The sequence below is a fragment of the Pristiophorus japonicus genome, chromosome 10 (assembly GCF_044704955.1).
Source record: "Pristiophorus japonicus isolate sPriJap1 chromosome 10, sPriJap1.hap1, whole genome shotgun sequence".
NCBI classification, from domain to species: domain Eukaryota; kingdom Metazoa; phylum Chordata; class Chondrichthyes; family Pristiophoridae; genus Pristiophorus; species Pristiophorus japonicus.
The window spans coordinates 200,973,490-200,995,081 of record NC_091986.1 but is presented as its reverse complement, the minus strand read 5'-3'; positions in this window follow the sequence as shown (position 1 = coordinate 200,995,081).

Here is a 21,592-nt window from a genome sequence, read left to right as displayed (position 1 = left end):
TTTGTAGTGAAATAATGAACTCAAGAACTTGTTTAATGTACTTTTTTTTTAAGTTTTACCTTTCTTTATTCATTATTTCTATTTCCCTCCTCACTCTTTAGTTATTTTCACACTTCACTTGAGGCTCTTCCCACAAGTTGTTCCATTCCTGGAACGAGGCACACTGCTGCTTGCCTTCACTCTGTGACATTCATGAGTCACCTATTGGGAGCTGCACAAGACCAGGGAGGGGTAACATGTCCTCTGATTGGTCCCTTCCTTTTCTTCATGTAGTGTAGTACCATGTTCCCATCCTTCCGACTGCCCCACTGAGATCAGAAAATCACAAGTGTGGGGAATAGCAGGTAAAGGACATCTCCTCCGAGCTGGAGAAGATCGTGGAGTGGGAGGGGGAGGATCCAGTTGTCGTGGTACACATAGGTACCAATGACATAGGTAGGACTAAGAAAGAGGTTCTGCTGAGAGAGTTTGAACAGCTACGAACTAAATTGAAAAGCAGACTCACAAAAGGTAATAATCTCTGCATTATTACCTGAGCCACGAGCAAATTGGCATCGGGTCAATAGAATGAGGGAGATGAATGCATGGCTCAGAGGTTGGTGTGGGAGAAGTGGGTTTCGATTCGTGGGGCACTTGCACCAATACTTGGGAAAGAGAGAGCTGTTCCATGGGGATGGACTACACCTGAACAATGCTGGGACCAGAGTTCTAGCGAAACGACTAACTAGGTAGATAGATAGGGCTTTAAACTAAATAAGGGAGGGGGTGAGGGGAGGACGGTCCCAGTGGAGAGCAATCTAGAATGCTAAAGAGAAAAGAAAAGGAAGCAATGCAGGAAAGTGATTGTGGTAAAGATAACCAGATTATGTCAGGAAGGGACAGAACATACAAACAAAAGAGTGCATTAACAAATAGAGTTCAGGTAAGAAAAAATAGTGATAAGACAAATAGGACTATAGTACAAAATAATGTTAAGATATCTAATAATATTAAAAAGACAAATTTAAAAGCATTGTATCTGAATGCATGAAGCATCTGTAATAAGGTAGACAAATTTAAAAGCATTGTATCTGAATGCATGAAGCATCTGTAATAAGGTAGACGAATTAATAAATATCCAAGGATATTCGATACTTAGGAAGGATAGGCAAAAAGGAAGATGGGGTGGTTTGGCGTTGTTAGTAAATGATGAAATCAGAGCAAGATTGAGAAAGGATACTGGCTCAGAAAATCAAGATGTAGGATCAGTCTGGGTGGAGCTAAGGAGCACCAAGGGGCAGAAAACATTGGTGGGAGTTGTCTATAGCCTCCAAACAGTAGTGGTAGTGTAGGGGACGGCATCAAACAGGAAATTAGAGATGCATGTAGCAAGGGTACTACAGTAATCGTAGGTGACTTTAATCTACATATAGACTGGCCAAACCAAATTAGTAATAACACTGTGGCAGATGAATTCCTGGAGTGTGTACGAGATGGTTTTTTTAGACCAGTATTTTGAGGAGCCGACTAGGCAATAGGCTATCCTAGATTGGGTATTATGTAAGGAGAAGGAGTTAATTAAAAGTCTTGTTGTGCGGGGTCCTTTAGGGAAGAGTGACCATAATATGATTGAATTCTTTATTAACATAGAAAATGAAGTAGTCCAATCCGAAACTAGGGTCCTAAACCTAAACAAAGGAAACTACAAAGGTATGAGCAATGAATTGGCTATGATAGATTGGGAAGATTCATTAAAAGATATGATGGTGGATAGGCAATGGCTAATATTTAAGAAACGAATGCATGAATTGCAACAGTTATACATTCCTTTCTGGCGTAAAAACACAAAAGGAAAAGTGGCCCAACCATGGCTAACAAAAGAAATTAAGGATAGTATTAGATCCAAAGAGGAGATATACAAAGTTGCCAGAAAAAGTAGCAAACCTGAGGATTGGGAGCAGTTTAGAATTCAGCAAAAAAGGACCAAGAGATTGATTAAGAGGGGAAAAATAGAGTCTGAGAGTAAACTTGCAAGGAACATAAAAACTGACTGCAAAAGTTTCTATAAGTAGGCAAAAATAAAAAGATTAGTGAAGATAAATGTAGGTCCTTTACAGACAGAAACGGGAGAATTTGTAATGGAAAACAAGGAAATGGCAGAACAATTAAATAAATACTTTGGTTCCATCTTCACGGAAGAGGACACAAATAATGTTCCAGAAATGCTAGGAAACCAAGGGTCTAGAGAGGAAGAGGAATTAAAGGAAATTAATATTAGTAAGAAAATAGTGCTGGAGAAACTAATGGGACTGAAGGCCTATAAATCCCCAGGGCCTGATGATCTGCATCCCAGAATACTAAAAGAGGTAGCCATGGAAATAGTAATTGCATTGGTTATCATCTTCCAAATTCTATAGATTATGGATCAGTTCCTGCAGATTGGAGGGTGGCAAATGTAAACCCCACTATTTAAAAAAGGAGGGAGAGAGAAAACAGGGAACTACAGACCGGTTAGCCTGACATCAATAGTAGGGAAAATGCTAGAGTCTATTATAAAGGATGTGATAACGGCACACTTAGATAATATCAATGGGATTAAAAAAGTGAACATGGATTTATGAAAGGAAAATCATGTTTGGCAAAGCTACTGGAGTTTTTTGAAGATGTAACTGATAGAATAGATAAAGGAGAACCAGTGGATGGCGTGTATTTGGATTTTCAAAAGGCCTTTGATAAAGTTCCGCACAAGAGGTTATTGTGCAAAATTAAAGCACATAGAATTGGGGGTAATGTATTAGCATAGATTGAAAATTGGTTAACTGACAGGAAACAGAGAGTAGGAATAAACGGGTCTTTTTCAGGGTGGCGGGCAGTGACTAGTGGGGTACCACAGGGATCAGTGCTTGGGCTCCAGCTATTCACAATAGAAAGAAATGATTTGGATGAGGGAACCAAATGTAATATTTCCAAGTTTTCTGATGACGCAAAACTAAGTGTGATTGTGAGTTGTGAGGAGGATGCAAAGACGCTGCAAGGCGATTTAGATAGGTTGAGTGAGTGGGCAAACACATGGCAGATGCAGTATAACGTGGATAAATGTGAAGTTATCCACTTTGGTAGGAAAACATAAGGAAAAGTATTATTTAAATAGTGATGGCTTGGGAAGTGTCGATGTACAGAGACACCTGGGTGTCCTTGTACACCAGTCATTGAAAGCAAACATGCAGGTACATCAAGCAGTTAGGAAGGCAAATGGTATATTGGCCTTCATTGCAAGAGGATTTGAGTACAGGAACAAGGATGTCTTACTACAGTTATACAGGGCCTTGATGAGACCACACCTGGAGTATTGTGTGCAGTTTTGGTCTCCTTACCCATAGAGGGAGTGCAGCGAAGGTTCACCAGACTGATTTCTGGGATGGCAGGACTGTCGTATGAGGAGAGATTGGGTCAACTAGGTCTGCATTCACTAGTGTTTAGAAGAATGAGAGGGGATCTCATTGAAGCGTATAAAATTCTGACTGGGTTGGACAGACCGGATGTGGGGAGGATGTTTCCCCTGGCTGGGAAGTCTAGAACAAGGAGTCACAGTCTCAGGATACGGGGTAGGAAATTGAGGACCGAGATGAGGAGAAATGTTTTCACTCAGAGGGTGGTGAACCTGTGGAATTCTCTACCACAGAAGGCTGTGGAGGCCAAGTCACTGAATATATTTAAGAGGGAGATAGATAAATTTCTAGAAACAAAAGGCATCAAGGGGTATGGGGAAAAAGCGGGAATATGGTGTTGAGATAGAGGATCAGCCATGATCATATTGAATGGCGGTGCAGACTCGAAGGGCCGAATGGCCTACTACTGCTCCTATTTTCTATGTCTATGTCTGCATGCATATCCATAATCTCTGCGCTCTTCAAATTCTGGTCTCCTACGTAACCCCAATGTTCACCCCTCTACCATTGGCGGCCATGCCTTTAGCTGCCTCGGACCTAAGCTCTAGAATTCCCTTCCTAAACCTCTCCCACTCTCACTTCTCTCTCCTCATTTAAGACGCTCCTTAAAACCTACCTCTTTGACCAAAATTTGAGTCGCCTGTGCTAATATCTGCTCACCTGGCTCGGTGTCAAATTTTGTTTGATAACACTCCTGTGAAGCGCCTTGGGATGTTTTGCTCCATCAGGATGAAAGGTCACAGACCCGAAACCTTAACTCTGTTTCTCTCTGCACAGATGTCGCCTGACCCACTGAGTATTGCCAGCACTTTCTGTTTCTATTTCCAGCATCCGCAGTATTTTGTTTTCGCACTATAATTATATTCAGTTTCGTATTCTAGAGAGAAAGAACTTGCATTTCTACAGCACCTTTCCTGACCTCAGGACGTCCCAAAGCACTATCCGGCAATGAGATGCTTTCTGATGTGTAGTCATGCTGTAATGGAGGAGAAAATTGTTTCCTTCACAAGCTGTGTGAACTGGCTAAGGTTTCTTCATCCTCCATTACAAGAAGCATTTCATGCTATTGGGGGGGTTGGGTTTGTGCTGCGTAATATTGCAGAGGGTTAGAGAGAGAAGGTGGGTTTTAAATATGTAAAAGAAGTGTCGATTTGCTGTTTAACTAATCCCTGGACCCTTGAAGCTTAAGGGTGGCAGTCGGAGGTGTTCTAAACGCATAGAAATGAACAGGGTCTCACCTGTGAGGCTTTTGAAGTCATCCGAATGTAAAAATAAAGTCTAAAACCGCTTGCAATTTCAGTGCAAGGCAAATTGTTTCTGGTTGGCTGGAGAATTGTTGAATAAATTCTCGCTGGCATTTATGTGCTAGCCTGTTGAGAATAGGTTCAAACAGGCCGGGGCTGCCTTAGACACATGGTAGGAATGGATGAAATGATTCTAACAGCCTCAAATAATGAAGATTCGGACTCAGAAAGGCGAATGGCGTTTTCTGCTGTTTATCTGCCGTGCAACATGTCGCCATATTTGCATCTTCCCTTTCATTTTGAAGCAACATTTCCCCACTGGGAGAGGTGCCATGAAGCCTGTTTACTCCAGGGCCAATGTCCTTTCTGCCGCTTGCCCCCATAGTATATTTGTTCCCCCGTCAGTGACAGCTCTCGCTGGTCTTCGCACTGTGCATCGCACTGTGCACAGGACTCCAGCTGATTAGAAAGTGTGCAGCTCAGCTGCGTTTTCGGTGAGCTTCCTCGTTGAATCTTAATGCATTTCCCGCTTCCTTCATTCCCCCGCCCCCCTCTTCTCCTTAAGTGTCAGCTGTGGCTCAGTGGGTAGCACTCTCGCCTCTGAGTCAGATGGTTGTCAGTTCAAGTCCCACTCCAGGGACTTAAGCACAAAAATCTAGGCTGACACTCCAGTGTAGTGCTGAGAGAGTGTTGGACTGTCGGAGGTGTGGTCTTTCGAATGAGATGTTAAACTGAGGCCCTGTCTGCTCTCTCAAGTGGACGTAAAAGATCCTGTGGCACTATTTCGAAGACAAGCAGGGGAGTTATCCCCGGTGTCCCTGGTCAAAATTTGTCCCTCAATCAACATAACAAAGAAACTGATTATTTGTTTGTGGGAGCTTGCTGTGCGCAAATTGGCTGCTGCGTTTCCTACAACAGTGACCAAACTCCAACAGTAACTCATTGGCTGTAAAGCGCTTTGAGATGTCGTGAAAGATGGTTGTGAAAGGCGCTATATAAATCCAAGTCTTTCTTGCTTTCTTCTTCTTAAGCTGCAAGCTCGTGCACAAACCCATCCCTGAGTCTGCAGCAATTGATGGTTCCGCTCAGAAATGTCACAAGGGTGACTGGTGTGGGACCCTCGGCTCTGAGTCAGAAAGTTGTGGGTTCAAGTCCCACTCCAGAGATGTGAGCACAAAACTCGAGTGCAGTGCTGAGGGAGCCTTGCGCCATCTTTCGGATGAGACGTTAAACCGAGGCACCGTCTGCCCCCTCAGGTGGATGTAAAAGATCTCATGGCACTATTTCGAAGAAGAGCAGGGGAGTTATCCCGGTGCACTGGCCAATATTTATCCCTCTATCAACATCACTAAAACAGATTATCTGGCCATTATCGCATTGCTGTCTGTGGGAGCTTGCTGTGTGCAATTGGCTACCGTGTTTCCTACATTACAGCAGTGACTCCACTTCGAAAGTACTTAATCGGCTGAAAAGCACTTTTGGACATCCTGAGGTTGAGATAGACGCTATGTAAATGCAACTCTGTCTTTTTTCTTTCCCTAACGAAAACTGCATTTCTAACTTATTCCAATTTGATTACTAGCTGTCATAATTTACTGGCCTGGAAATCCCGGCCTTCCCGGGTCTGTACTGAATGTCTACAGACCGGGGAAGGCATCGCAAATGCCGGTTTTCAGCGCACAATGCACATACGCTGAAAACCAGCTTTTCCGATCTGTCAAGCTGGAGCTTATTGGGTGTAAGGATATTTGCAAAGGCAAGATTGCGGGATTTACCCATGTCTTGCCCGACAAATGTTCTGAAAACTCTTGCACCTGATAAAAGCAGGCGCAAGAGTTTTAAAACATACAAAAATATAATTAAATTAAATTTAAAAAGCACATTTTATTGTTAAAAACCCTGCCCACTAAGGTAAGTTTATTTTTAACCCTAATTACAAAACTTTTTTTAAAAATCGGAAAAATATTTTTTTTTTCTAAGGTTTTAATTTCAATTAATTTTAATTTTGTGAGGTGTATTTTTAATTTTTTATTATGGTGTTTAGTGTGTTTGTTTTTTCTCATTAATAGCAATGAGAACTTGTAGACACGAGTTCTCATTGCTGTTAATGAGAAAGCTGTGGAATACTGCACCTGATTGGTTGAGCAGTCACACGTGACTGCACCTTTTGTGTGGGAATTTGGAGGACGGGAGCGCGCTCCACAGCACGGGAAGGGAAGGCCTCCCCATCGGAATCCCACGCTCCTCCGGGACCACCAGGTACATTCATAGAAATCTTTCAGGTCGGAGGCATCCGCCCGCGGGAAGCCTCCGACCGCAATTTCTGGGCCCATATAAAATCTATTTCTTTAATTTGACAAACAACCAAAAGCAAAACGGTACCTGTACAGGTATAAGCAGCAGAATCTGAGCAACAACTTAACAATGCACCACAACAATAACTTGTGTGGTTACACTGTGGCTTCTGTTGTCGGTAGATATAACGTAGGAGTGACCATTTGTAAGAGCAGGCGAGCATCAGTGATTAGCAGAAGTATTTGTTTTGGCATAATTGTTTTCAGCGGGTCTCACAGATGTTTAGAATTTAATGGCTGTCCCCTGACACTTGCCACTTTTTAAACAAAGGTATCCTTCTCTGGGAAAAGAGAGAAATTCTTTCCGAAAGGTAGAAGTGTAGGGTGGGTTGGCAATTAAGGTTTGGGGTGGAATATTGGACTGTCGGAGTGGCGGAGGATTATATTTAGCAACATTTTGAGCTAGCGCTAACTTTCGGTTGAGATATGTATGGAGCAGGTCATGTCACAAATGGTCTGCTGATTACTCCATGGTTACCGTATGACATTGCATAATTGGTATCCGCTCCAATTACAATTTCCAGGCTGAATTTCAACTAAGATGTGATGAGGTGTGTATCATTCTATCGCTACAATCAGACAGTGTGAAAAGAATATTTTATTGTCCGGATTTTATTTAAATAAAAGAAATAGGAGCAGGAGTGGGCTATGAAAGGGAAATCATGTTTAACTAATTTACTGGAATTCTTTGAGGATATAACAAGCATGGTGGATAGAGGTGTACCGATGGATGTGGTGTATTTAAATTTCCAAAAGGCATTCGATAAGGTGCCACACAAAAGGTTACTGCAGAAGATAGAGGTACGCGGAGTCAGAGGAAATGTATTAGCATGGATAGAGAATTGGCTGGCGAACAGAAAGCAGAGAGTCGGGATAAATGGGTCCTTTTCGGGTTGGAAATCGGTGGTTAGTGGTGTGCCACAGGGATCGGTACTGGGACCACAACTGTTTACAATATACATAGATGACCTGGAAGAGGGGACAGAGTGTAGTGTAACAAAATTTGCAGATGACACTAAGATTAGTGGGAAAGCGGGTTGTATAGAGGACACAGAGAGGCTGCAAAGAGATTTGGATAGGTTAAGCGAATGGGCGAAGGTTTGGCAGATGGAGTACAATGTCAGAAAGTGTGAGATCATCCACCTTGGGAAAAAAAACAGTAAAATGGAATATTATTTGAATGGGGAGAAATTACAACATGCTGCGGTGCAGAGGGACCTGGGAGTCCTTGTGCATGAAACTCTTTTAGAGTTTATCTGTAAAACATAAAACATTAAACCGTGCCACCCGCCCTGGATGACACAGCAGACATTTACAAGGCCCCTTTTTTTTCTTATTTTTTGTTTTTTTTTGGGGGCGCTAAAATTAAATTTTTTCCGGTGCCCCCTATAAAAGGGAAGGGGACACTAAAAGCACCGGCAATTAAAACAAATTAAACTTTAAAACGTAAAATCAAATTAAAATTTGGTTGCCGGGCGTGATGATGCACTCCAGTCCCTCCGGTGCCCACCTCTCGCGGAAGGCCGCGAGCGTACCGGTGGACACCGCGTGCTCCATCTCCAAGGACACCCTGGACCGGATGTAAGAGCAGAAGAGAGGCAGGCAGTCAGGTTGAACGACCCCCTCGACCGCCCGCTGCCTGGACCGGCTGATGGCACCCTTGGCCGTGCCCAGGAGCAGTCCTACGAGGAGGCCTTCGGACCTACCCGCTCCCCTCCGCACAGGGTGCCCAAAGATCAGGAGAGTGGGACTGAAGTGCAGCCAGAATTTCAGGAACAGCCCCTTCAAATAATGGAACAGGGGCTGCAACCTTGTGCACTCAATAAAAACATGGAACACGGACTCCTCCAGACCGCAGAAATTGCAGGCGGCCTGGGAGTCCGTGAACCGGCTTAAAAATTTATTGCACGGCACTGCTCCGTGCACCACCCTCCAGGCCAAGTCCCCGATGAATAGTGGGAGGACCCCTGCGTAGAGTGCCCTCCATCGGGGACCCCCGCCTCCTCCGGACGGCAAGATGGTACGCCATGGCGTGTCCGGACGGCCGGCGAGGATGGCAAAGTTGAGAGTGTGCAGGAGCAGCCCGTACAGGAAACCCCTCCGCGCGGAACTGAAAGGCACGGAGGGGATTTCCCCGAGGCGGCTCAAGTTGTGAGGCGCCGGCCCCCGAGGGAGGTTCCGGGGTTTGGCGCCGATGAGGAATTCCGTCCGGACGGGGGTCAGTTCGGACGGGATCTCCCCACGTGCTTGAGCCTCCTCGATGCACCTAACGGAGTCAGGGCCCAGAGCTGTTTTTAGCGACTCGATGGCATCGGCCGCATGGCGGACGTTGGCAGAGTTTAGGCGCCGCGCCAGCGTGTCTGGCGCCATCCAGCCCGCTCCTCCGCCATCGAGCAGGTCCCTGACCCTGGTCACCTCACCAGCCACAGCCCTCTCTTCCGACCGCCACATAAAACCTCGGTCGTGGAGGTACGGATTCCCGAGCAGCGGCTCCTGCAGGACGGCCGCCACTCCAGCCGGCGGAGAGCTGCGCTTGGTGGAGACTTTGTTCCAGACCCTGATGAGTTCCCTGTAAAAGACAGGCAGCTCCCGGAGGGCGGTCCTGGCACCCCCCAAGTTCACAAACAGGAGCTGCGTGTCATAATTGAGGTCGCGCTGCTGGCGGAAGAAATACCTCGCCAGAGCACACCACCTAGGAGGGGGCTCGACGTAAAGGTATCTCTGCAGGGTCTGAAGACGGAAAGTCGCGAGCTGGGCGCTGACGCACACCAACGACTGACCGCCCTCCTCAAGCGGGAGACTCAAGACCGCAGCAGAGACCCAGTGCTTCCTGTTGTTCCAGAAGAAGTCCACCAGCTTCTTCTGTATCTTGGCGACAAACGCAGGGGGAGGGGTCAAAGTGACCAGCCGGTACCACAACATTGCGGCCACCAGCTGGTTTATGACGAGCGCTCGACCCCTGTAGGACAGCACTCGGAGCAGTCCTGTCCAGCGCCCTAGGCGAGCGGCGACCTTGGCCTCCAGCTCCTGCCAGTTCGCCGGCCAGGCTCCCTCGTCGGGGCTAAGGTAGACTCCCAGATAGAGGAGATGGGTCGTGCTCCAGGCAAAAGGCCTGAGCTCCTCCGGCAGGGAGTCCACCCGCCACTGACCCACCAGGAGTCCGGAACATTTCTCCCAGTTGATCCTGGCGGAGGACGCGGCCGAGTAAATCTCCTGGCACTCGCGCATCCTCCGCAGGTCAGCGGGATCCTCTACCGCGAGGAGCACGTCATCGGCGTAAGCCGAGAGGACGACCTCCACGCCCGGCCCTTGCAGAGCCAGTCCCGTCAACCTCGTCCGCAAGAGGCGCAGGAAAGGCTCCACGCAAACGGCGTATAACTGGCCGGACATGGGGCATCCCTGGCGCACCCCTCTCCTAAAGCGAAGGGGCGCCGTCAAGGACCCGTTAACCTTAATCAAACACTCCGCGGCGGCGTACAAAAGTCAGATCCGGGCGACGAAATGCGTCCCGAACCCGAAAGCGCGCAGTGTTCCGAGCAGATAGTCGTGATCCACCCTGTCGAACGCCTTCTCCTGGTCGAGGGATAGGAAGGCGACCGACAGACCAGCCTCCTGGGAACAATGGATGAGGTCCCGGACCAGATGGATGTTATCGTGGATTGTCCGGCCCGGGACCGTGTAGGACTGGTCGGGGTGGATCATGTGGTCCAGCACGGCACCAAGGCGAGCAGACATCGCCCTGCGGAAGATTTTGTAAAGTGCTGAGGAGGGAGACCGGGCGCCAGTTCTTAAGGAGGCGGAGATCGCCCTTCTTAGGCAGCAGGACGATGACTGCCCTGCGCCAAGAGAGGGGCATCTCCCCGGTCGCCAGACTTTCCCCCAGGACACGCGCGTAGTCGCTCCCCAGGACGTCCCAGAACGCCCTGTGGAACTCCACGGTCAGCCCGTCCAGCCCCGGGGATTTTCCCCTCGAGAGCCGGGCGAGGGCACCGGTCAGCTCCGCCAGGCTTAGCGGAGCTTTCAGATTTTCGGCGCCCTCCGGGCTGACCTTCGGCAGGTCCTCCCACAAAACTCTACGCGCTTCCTCGCTGGACGGATCCGGAGAGAACAGAGCCCCGTAATATTCACGGGCCCTGTTGTTGACGCCCTCCGGATCCGAGACGAGAGAGCCGTCGTCGGCCAGCAGCGTCAAGAGCTGCTTACGGACACTCTGCCTTTTTTCCAGCGAGTAGAAGAAGGGGGAGCCGCGGTCCAGATCCCGCAGGAACCGGATCCGTGACCTCACGAACGCGCCTCGGGACCCGACGAGCTGCAGGTCCTTCAGCGCGGCCTTCTTCGCTTCGTACACCGTCCGCAGGGCCGGGTCCCGGACGACTTGACCGAGGCGGGCTTCCAGGTCGAGCACCTCTTTTTCTAGGCGCCCGACTCTGGCCGCCCGCCTCTTGGTCGACCCCCTCGCGTACTCTTGACAGAAGACGCGGACGTGAGCCTTGCCCACGTCCCACCATAGCCTCAAGGAGGGGAAGCCCCCCTGCTTCCTTCTCCAGTCGGACCAGAATCGACGGAACGAGTCCTGGAACCGCACGTCCTCCAGCAGCCGGTTGTTAAAGTGCCAGTACGCGGACCCCGTCCTCGCGCGGAGCGAAGCGAGCTCCGCCCACACCAGGTGGTGGTCCGAACACAGCACCGGCCGCATGGAGGCCGCCGGGACGCAGGAAACGTACGCCCGAGACACGTAAATGCGGTCGACTCTGGACCATCCAACTCCAGGCCTCACCCAAGTAAAGGCGCTGGAGTCGGGGTGGAGATTTCGCCAGACGTCCACCAAGTCGAAGGACCCAACCAGGTCCCTCAACTTCTCCATCGCCGTCATGCACTGCGGGGCACCGGAGCGGTCCCTCGCCTCGAGGGTGCAGTTAAAATCCCCCCCGAGGACAATGCAGTCGCCGACGTCGACGGAGCCAAGAAGAGCGGACACCTCTTCAAAGAAGCGCGTTTGCTGCGGGCCGGGCTGAGGGGCGTACACGTTCACGAGATGGAGCGGCACGTCCCCCAGGCGAACCGTTACGTGCAGCAAGCGGCCTGGCACGGGCTCCTCGACCCCCAAGATCTCTGGCTGAAAATGCGGGCCCAGCAAGATGGCCACCCCACTAGAAATGGCGGTGAGGTGGCTCATGCGGACCTCTCCTTGCCGTTCCAGGAGCCACGTGGCTTCGTCTCCCGGAATGGTGTGGGTTTCTTGCAGGAAGCACACCGCATATTTCCCCTCCCGCAGGAGCGAAAAATTGTCAAATCTACGGCGTGCCCCTCTGCCGCCGTTGATGTTGAGGCTGGCTATGGTTATCTTCATGGCAAAAGCATAGTGCAACCTCTACCTTAACCTATTGTGGGGGAGGGAGCGGAGTCTTTTGTTGAACTCCGCTCCCTCCGCAGCCCAGCGAGGAGTCCCTCGAGCTCGCGCAGCTCAAGGTGTTGCGCCTTTGTCAAGGGCCCGCCCGCGGCCAAGGTTTTAACGGCGGCGCGGACGGACCCCTTGATCAGCTCTGGCTCGGACCATTTTTCCAGGGCCAGTTGGGCTTGGTTGCAGCAACCCCGGCTCTGGGCCAAAAAGTCCCGGAGTTCCTTTGCAGGAATGAGGATGGTCTCGGCGGCGGCCGCGAGCAGATCCACCGCCTCGCTGGCGGTGGTCTCTAGGTTTTCACCCGCGTCCCCCACCGAGTCCCCGTCCTCCTCTGGGAGGTGGCCGCCAGCAGCCGGCCCATCGACCGCACAAGGTATGGCAAATGACCCGGCCGCTCCAACCGGCCCTGGCTCTGCCCCGATCCCACCCCCAGGATCGTCGGCAGAGGAGTCCCCACTGGGCTCTTTTAAAAATGGTGCTGGGTCGGGAAATGACAGCGCAAGGGGATCCCCCTCCGCCCCAGGAACCGGGGAACAAGGAGAGACCCGGCCATAGGAAATCCCCAGGCTCCCCAAGTGCTCCAGCTCCAAAGCAAGGGGCGAGGGTGGGTGTTCCTCCCCCTCCCGGCTGCCACCCCCCGGCCCAGCATCTACAGTTTCATTAAAATCAATCATTTGTGTTTCTGCCAGGTCGAGCGACTCCCGGGGGAAGTTGATTAATAGCTGGGCGGGCTCAGGTTCGGCCTTTTCGGCCCCGCCCGCCTCAGTCCCCGGGACGCCCGGCCCGGCGGCAATGCATTCCTCCGCGGTCCCCACGCCCCCCACGACAGGCAGATCTTCCACGCCATCCCCGGGAGGCAGAGGCTGGGCAGCCTCGACTGTCTCACCCTCCCCGGGGACAGACTCCTCCCGCCTACGGCGCTGCTTGGGGGCGCTGGTGGGGGACGCGGGACACGCGGTGGGCACCGACTCCTCCATGGAGGGATGTTGTTCCCCCTCCGCCTCAACGGAGCGGTGCCTCCTTTTGTTGCTGGAGGTGCGCTGAGGCAGGGAGACCTCCATGTCTGCCGAGGCCTCCCGCTCCGCCCCCCCCTTTTTCTTTTCTTGCCCGCGCCCGGGCCCCTCTGCGGTGTTGTTCAAGGGCTCGGGCACGGGCTCAGGGCACCCCGCGCTCGCCGGTGGCTGGGTTGGGCCGAGCGCGGTGGTCAATCTTTCTGGCGCACTGAGGGGACCCGCCTCTAGATGTTTCTCCTTGTTCCGCGCCTTCTTTCCGCTCGGACGCTCTCCCTCCCCCCCGCCGGAGGCCCCGAAAACAAAGGCCTCCGACGATGCCCGCGCACCTACGGCTCCCGGCACGCGGACGCAACTAGGGGGAGGGGTGGCGGCGGCGCCAGCCTTGGCCGCCTTCGGTGGTTTGGCGGCCTTGGAGGCGGGGCAGTTCTTACGAACATGCCCCACCTCCCTGCAGGCATGGCACCGCACGCCGTCCGACGTCCAGAAGATGCGGTAGGCAGTCCCCTCGTGCACCACATTAAAGTTCCCCTCCGTCGTCTCCTCCCGCGCCAGCCGGACAAAGAGCTGGCGGCGGAAGGAGAACACGTGGCGCAGGCTGTTCTCCCTGAGGCCGAGCGGTATGGGGTTGATCCCCGACCTTACCTCCCCCAGTTGGTGTAGGTAAGGGAGGAGGAGCTCAGCGGGAACAAAGGGCGGGACATTTGAAACGATGACCCTCTGCGCGGTGGCCTCGAGAGGGTCCACCGGCAGGAACGTCCCGCCCACCGTGAGCCCCTTTTCGAGGGCCAGGGACACCGCCCGCTCCGACCCCAGGAAGAAAACAGCCGTCCCAGACATCTTGGAGGCTGCGACAATGGCCGAGGGGCCGACTACCCCAGCCATCGCCCGCACGCACTCCTCAATGCTCATTGTGGGGTGAGTGTAGCTCTTGACCCCGTGTTTTCTGGTAATAAGTCGAAAGGGTGGCAGGGCAGCAGGTGGCGCAGGAGGTGCCGTGGAAGCGGTTGCCACCTGCGCATATGTTCTTGCTGGCCCTGCCACCGGCGTGGATGGGGTCGCCATCACGGGGTCCCTTTAAGGGCGACACCCACCCCAAAGTCACAGGCCTTAATGGTCTTAATTGGCCTCTTATCTAAAAGACTGAGCAGAGGAGCTCTTAACGAGGCACCTCTCCCCTAGTTGGCAATTGGGGAGGGGCCTTGCTCCCTCTGCTCAGTTGTCTCAATTGTTTTTTTTTTAAATTAGGAGGAAGGGGTCTCAGAGAGAGAGGGGAGAAACAGAGTAACAGAGAAAGAGAGAGGGGGGTGGGAAGGGGGGGGGAACTGCGAGGGCAGGTCTCCCCTCGCAGCTGTGGGTGGGTGCAATCCCAGATGGCAAAACACAAAGTCTTTGGGGTGGTCTTCAGGTGGGGGGAGAAGATGTCTTCACCTGGGGCAGCTCGAGCCACCAGGCACACACTCCTAATGATGTTTAAAAAGGGTGATTAAGGAAAATCTTCAGCCTGGTAGCTCCAGCTATCCCAGGCTAGGCAAATGTGGGGGTGGGGGGGGTTCCAATTGTGGGGGGGGGGCCTAGTTGTAAGCAAGGCCCCCACACACACTACCACACACACACACACCCCCCGCGATGTTCCGGCCCTCAGTGGTCTTCTTTCCTCCCCCCACCGATATAACAAAGTCTTTTTGGGACTGCACCAACACCCACCTGTAGAATGGTAGAGTCTCCCTCCTTCCACACTGGATGTTTGTTGGTCTTTCCCCCTCTCTCCAACTCTTTGTAGAAATGGTAAAATGTTCAAAGTTTTCTGCTTCCTCCTCTCCCTCTGGGTGAAAGTTGGTGGTGAAGCCCCTTCCTTCCTTCTCTTCCTGGGCTGGTCTCAGGGCTCTCCAGGCAGGAGCAAAAGTTGATAGCTGCTCCTCTCACTGCTCACAGCTCCAACTGAGCAGGACACGCCTCCACTGCTCCACAATTGGTCCTTGTGCATGAAACTCTTTTTGGAGTTCACCTGCAAAAACATAAAACATTGAACCATAATGTTTCTACCAGGATCGAACCAGCGACCTTTTGCGTATAAAGCAAACGTGATAACCACTACACTTGCATGAATGACAAAAAGTTAGTTTGCAGGTGCAGCAGGTAATCAGGAAGGCGAATGGAATGTTGGCCTTCATTGCGAGAGGGATGGAGTACAAAAGCAGGGAGGTCCTGCTGCAACTGTATAGGGTATTGGTGAGACCGCACCTGGAGTACTGCGTGCAGTTTTGGTCACCTTACTTAAGGAAGGATATACTAGCTTTGGAGGGGGTACAGAGACGATTCACTAGGCTGATTCCGGAGATGAGGGGGTTACCTTATGATGATATATTGAGTAGACTGGGTCTTTATTCGTTGGAGTTCAGAAGGATGAGGGGTGATCTTATAGAAACATTTAAAATAATGAAAGGGATAGACAAGATAGAGGCAGAGAGGTTGTTTCCACTGGTCGGGGAGACTAGAACTAGGGGGCACAGCCTCAAAATACGTGGGAGCCAATTTAAAACCGAGTTGAGAAGAAACTTCTTCTCCCAGAGGGTTGTGAATCTGTGGAATTCTCTGCCCAAGGAAGCAGTTGAGGCTAGCTCATTGAATGTATTCAAATCACAGATAGATAGATTTTTAACCAATAAGGGAATTAAGGGTTATGGGGAGCGGGCGGGTAAGTGGAGCTGAGTCCACGGTCAGATCAGCCATGATCTTGTTGAATGGCGGAGCAGGCTCGAGGGGCTAGATGGCCTACTCCTGTTCCTAATTCTTATGTTCTTATGTTCTTATTCGGCCCTTCGAGCCTGCTCTGCCGTTCAATGAGATCGTGGCTGATTTTCTACCTCAACTCCACTTTCCTGCACTATCCCCATATCCCTTGTTCTCTGTCGAACATACTCAACGACTGAGCCTTCACAGCCCTCTGAGGTAGAGAATTCCAAAGATTCATCATCCACTGAACGAAAAAATTTCTCCTCAGCTCTGTCCTAAATGGCCGACCTCTTATTCTGCGACTGTGACCCCTGGTTCTAGACTCCCCAGCTCGGGGTTGCATCTTCCCTGCATCTACCCTATCAAGCCCTGTAAGGACACTGGAGACTAACAGGGATCCCAGTTTTGGACACAACAGTTTTGGACGTAACATAGAAACAGTAGTAGGCCATTCAGTCCCTCGAGCCTGTTCCGCCATTCAAATAGATCATGGCTGATCTGTATCTTAACTCCATCTACCCACATTGGTTCCATATCCCTTCCCCTGACCTACCAAAAATAAATCAATCTCAGTTTTGAAATTTTCAATTGACTCCCAGCCTCAACAGCTTTCTGGTGGACAGAGTTCCAGATTTCCACTAATTTCTGTGAAAAGAAGTGCTTCCTGACATCATCCCTGAAAGGCCTAGCTCTAATTTTAAGGTCAAGCCTCCTTGTTCTGGACTCACACTACCAGAGGAAATAGTTTCTCTCTATCTACCCTATCAAATGCTTTAAACATCTCAAGTAGGCCATCCCTTAATCTTCTGTACTCAAGGACAACAAGCCTGTCCTCATAATTTAACCCTAATAGCCCCAGTATCAGTCTGGTGAATCTGCCCTCCAAGTCCAATCCTTCCTGAGGTACCCTCATGGTGACATCATCCAGTTAAATAAAAATTCTTTGCAGCCATGGGAACAGATATTTCATGGCAGGTTGTCCTCGGCCGTTACAGGAATACGGAGGCAGAACCAGCTCGAGGGGCTGAATAGCCCACTCCTGTTCCTATGAATTGATACCAGACCAGGAAACTCCTTGAGGAGGCAATGCTAACTCTCCTCTATCAAAATTACGCAGGATTGCATCTAATTTACTAATTCAACTTATATTTGTGAGAATGCTCAAAAATGTTCTAGTCTAAAATTCATAGCAACCCTTGCTCTTAAGAACTAGTTGGTTTATTAGCAAAGGTTTAACAATCACACTACACATTACCAGTTCATCCACCAGGCTCACAACCACCTGCTTTATCGTGGATCCCCTGAACCCAACTGGCTGGGGTTTTATTGAGTCTTGTGAACATCACATGATTGGCTAAGCCACTCCCAACTCAACAGCTCTACAACTATTTTTGTAAAACGTAATGAAAACATGAAGGATAATACCGAAACAATGGCCGTAATCCTACCGGCCCTGCAAGTGCAAGTTTGGAAGCGGTCCAGCTATCAAAATGGCCGTGATCTTACAAACCTGTGAGCATAGTCGCAGGTCATACATTACAATGGGGGACTTCAACTATCCTAATATAGACTGGTATAATAATAATGTAAAGGGCAGAGTGGGGAAGAATTTCTGACATGTGTTCAGGAGAACTTTCTTGATCAGTATGTGTCCGGCCCAACGAGGAAGGAGGCATTGCTGGATCCGGTTCTGGGGAATAAGGTGGGTCAGGTGGAGCAATCATCAGTTGGTGAACATTTAGGGAACAGTGATCATAGTGTCATAAGGTTTAGATTAGTTATGGAAAAGGACCGGAGCAATCTAGAGGAAAAAGATTTATTTGGAGGAAGGCAAATTTCATTGGGATAAGAATGGATCTAGCTTGGGTAAATTGGAATCAATGATTGGCAGGCAACAATGGGCTACCTTAAAGAGCAAATAGTTTGGGTACAGTCGAGGTACATTCCCACTAGGGGGCAAAGGTAAGGCAACTAAAGTCAGAGCTCCCTGGTTGAAGAAAGAGATAGGGAGTAAGGTGAAGCAGAAAAAGAGCACCTATGACAGATTTCTGGTCAAGAATATATGCTTACACCTTTGTTTAAGAAGGGAGATTGGGATAGACTGAGTAATTACAGGCCAGTCAGCCTAATCTCGATAGTGGGGAAATTATTGGAAAAAATTCTGAAGGACAGGGTAAATCTTCATTTCGAAAGACATGGATTAATCAAGGACAGTCAGCACGGATTTGTTAAGGGAAGGATGCATCTGACTAACTTGATTGAATTTTTTGAGGTAACAAGGAAGGTCGATGAGAGTAGTGCATTTGATGTAGTGTATATTGATTTTAGCAAGGCAGTTCTGGTCACCATATTATAAAAAGGATATAGAGGCACTGCAGAGGTGCAGAGAAGATTTACAAGGATGATACCAGAAATGCGAGGGTATGAGTATCAAGAACGGATGAACAGGCTGGGTCCCTTTTCTCTTGAAAAAAGAAGGCTGAGGGCTGACCCAATAGAGTGATGAAAGGTTTTGATAGAGTGGATACAGTGGATAGAGTGGATACAGAGAGAATGTTTCCACTTGTGGGGAAGAGGCCATCAATATAAGATAGTCACCAAGAAATCCAATAGGGAATTCAGAAGAAACCTCTTTATCCAGAGGGTGGTGAGAATGTGGAACTCACTACCACAGGGAGTAGTTGAGGCAAATAGTATGGACGCATTTAAGGGATGGCTAGACAAGCATATGAGGGAGAAGGGAATAGAGAGTTATGCTGATAGATTTAGATGAGGAAAGACGGGAGGACGCTCGAGTGGAGCATAAACATCGGCATGGACTATTTGGGCCGAACAGCCTGTTTCCGTGCTGTATAACCTATGTAATATTATGTAACAGAGAACAATTTGCCTGGATCAACTTTCGAAAGTTCCCTTCAGAATTATAAAATCTTCAATTAAGTAACCTCTTAAGTCTCCTCTTTTCGAAAGATAAAAAGCCAGATTCCCTTAACCTTTGCTCTAAACGTAATACCCGACCCCCAGGTTCATCCTTCTTCCTCCTCTTTCTATGCTGTCAAGGGTAATAGTATCCCTCTTCTGATAAGGTGACCAGAACTGCACGCAGTGCTCCAAGTAAAGTCTGACTAAATCTTATGCCGCAAGAATCCTTTTTTTTATAATTCACTCTATCCCTCTATCTCATTTATTTAAATTTGCTTGGTGGGAAAAAATTGCAGTATTTGTCCTGGTAATTGCCAATAAGCTGAACGGTGATAGATTAATATAATATTTTGATAGTGATTCCTGAGCAAAAGCAAAAATTACAGGGATATCAACTGGCGCTTCAAGAGTATAGATACTACTGGGAGATTTCTTTTTTCAAATCAGCTATCTGTTTACTGAAATTGCTCAGCCTCAATTTTTCAAATGTCAATGTTATGCTTCTTTTCTTCTTAGGCAATCCCTCGGAGTCAATAATGACTTGCTTCCACACTAATGTGAGTTCTCAGGTGACTGATGAGTCCAATGTGGGATCCACAGTTTCTGTCACAGGTGAGGCAGACGGTGGTTGAAGGGACGGGTGGGTGGGGTGCTTGACTTGTTGTGTGCTCCTTCCACTGTTTGCGCTTCGCTTCCACGTGCTCCCGGCGAAGAGTCTCGAGGTGTCCGGCACCTTCCCGGATGCTTCTCCTCCACTTTGAGTGGTCTTGGGCCAGGGATTCTCAGGTGTCGGTGGGGATGTTGCACTTTTTCAAGGAGGCTTTGAGTGTGTCCTTGAAGCATTTTGTCTGACCAGCTGGAACTCGCTTGCCGTGTCGGAGCTCTGAGTAGAGCGCTTGTTTTGGGAGTCTAGTATCGGGTATGCAGACGATGTGGCCCGTCCATCGGAGTTGATCGAGCGTAGTCAATGATTCGATGCTGGGGATGTTGGCCTGAGCGAGGACACTGACGTTGGTGTGTCTATCCTGCCAATGGATTTGCAGGATCTTGCAGAGGCAGTGTTGGTGGTACTTCTCCAGTGCTTTGAGGTGCCTGCTGTACATAGTCCAGGTTTCTGAAGCATATAGCAGGGCGGGTATCACTACTGCTCTGTAGACCATGAGCTTGGTGCCGGGTTTGAGGTCCTGGTCTTCAAACACCCTCTACCTCAGGCAACCGAAGGCTGCACTGGCACACTGAAGGCAGTGTTGGACTTCATCATCGATGTCTGCCCTTGTGCAACGTTTATATGTAGTACTCATTGTTATGTATTTAACCATTTGTAACCTGCATCTGACCACCAGAGAGCCTACCTGTCGGAGTCCCAAGGGATCCCAGCATCCCTTGGGAGCACAGTATATAAGCAGACCACCCACGAGGTACTTGCACTCTGAAATTGTAATAAAGGAGCTAAGGTCACACTTGCTCATTACACACAGTACTCAGTCTAACCATTTATTACGAGCGTAACAATTGGCGACGAGACAACGAACAACTGCGTGAAAATGCAAAGAACAGTCGGCATCCTGGAGAAGTTCTTAGAAGGGGATGATTGGGAGGCCTTCATGGAGAGACTCGACCAATACTTCGTGGCCAACGAGCTGGAAGGGGACAAGAATGCTACCAAATGAAGGGCGATCCTCCTTACCGTCTGTGGGGCAACAACCTATGGCCTCATGAAGAATCTGCTGGCCCTGGCAAAACCAACAGAGAAATCCTATGAAGAATTGTGTATGCTGGTCCGGGAGCACCTAAATCCTAAGGAAAGTGTTTTGATGGCGAGATATCGGTTCTACACGTGTCAACGATCGGAGGGCCAGGAAGTGGTGAGCTATGTCGCCGAACTAAGGCGCCTCGCAGGACATTGTGAGTTTGAGAGATTCCTAGAACAAATGCTCAGAGACTTTTTTGTACTGGGCATTGGACATGAGACAATCCTTCGCAAATTGTTGACTGTAGAAACTCCGAATCTAAGTAAAGCCATAACAATAGCCCAGACATTTATGTCCACCAGCGACAATACCAAGCATATTTCGCAGAACAAAGAAGCTTCGGCCAGTACTGTGCATAAAGTAATGTCGGTTTTGAGCAGAAATGTACATGGCAGAACGTACACGCCGGCTGCTGTGGCCCGATCTCAATTGATCCAGAGTCCGACATCATCTGTTAATGCGAGGCAGTTAACACACTGTTGGCGCTGCGGAGGTGATCATCGGCCCCATCAATGCCGCTTTAAGCACTATGCATGCAATGGTTGCAGAGCAATGGGACACCTCCAAGAATGTGTAGGCGAGCTGCAAACCCTGCAAACCCTGCAAACCAACATGTTGCAGAGGGAAATCGATCCACAGTGGATCAGAATGAATTGGAGACTCCTACCGAGGAGACAGAGGTGTACGGGGTACACACGTTCACGACGAAATGCCCACCAATAATGTTGAAAGTTGAACTGAACGGC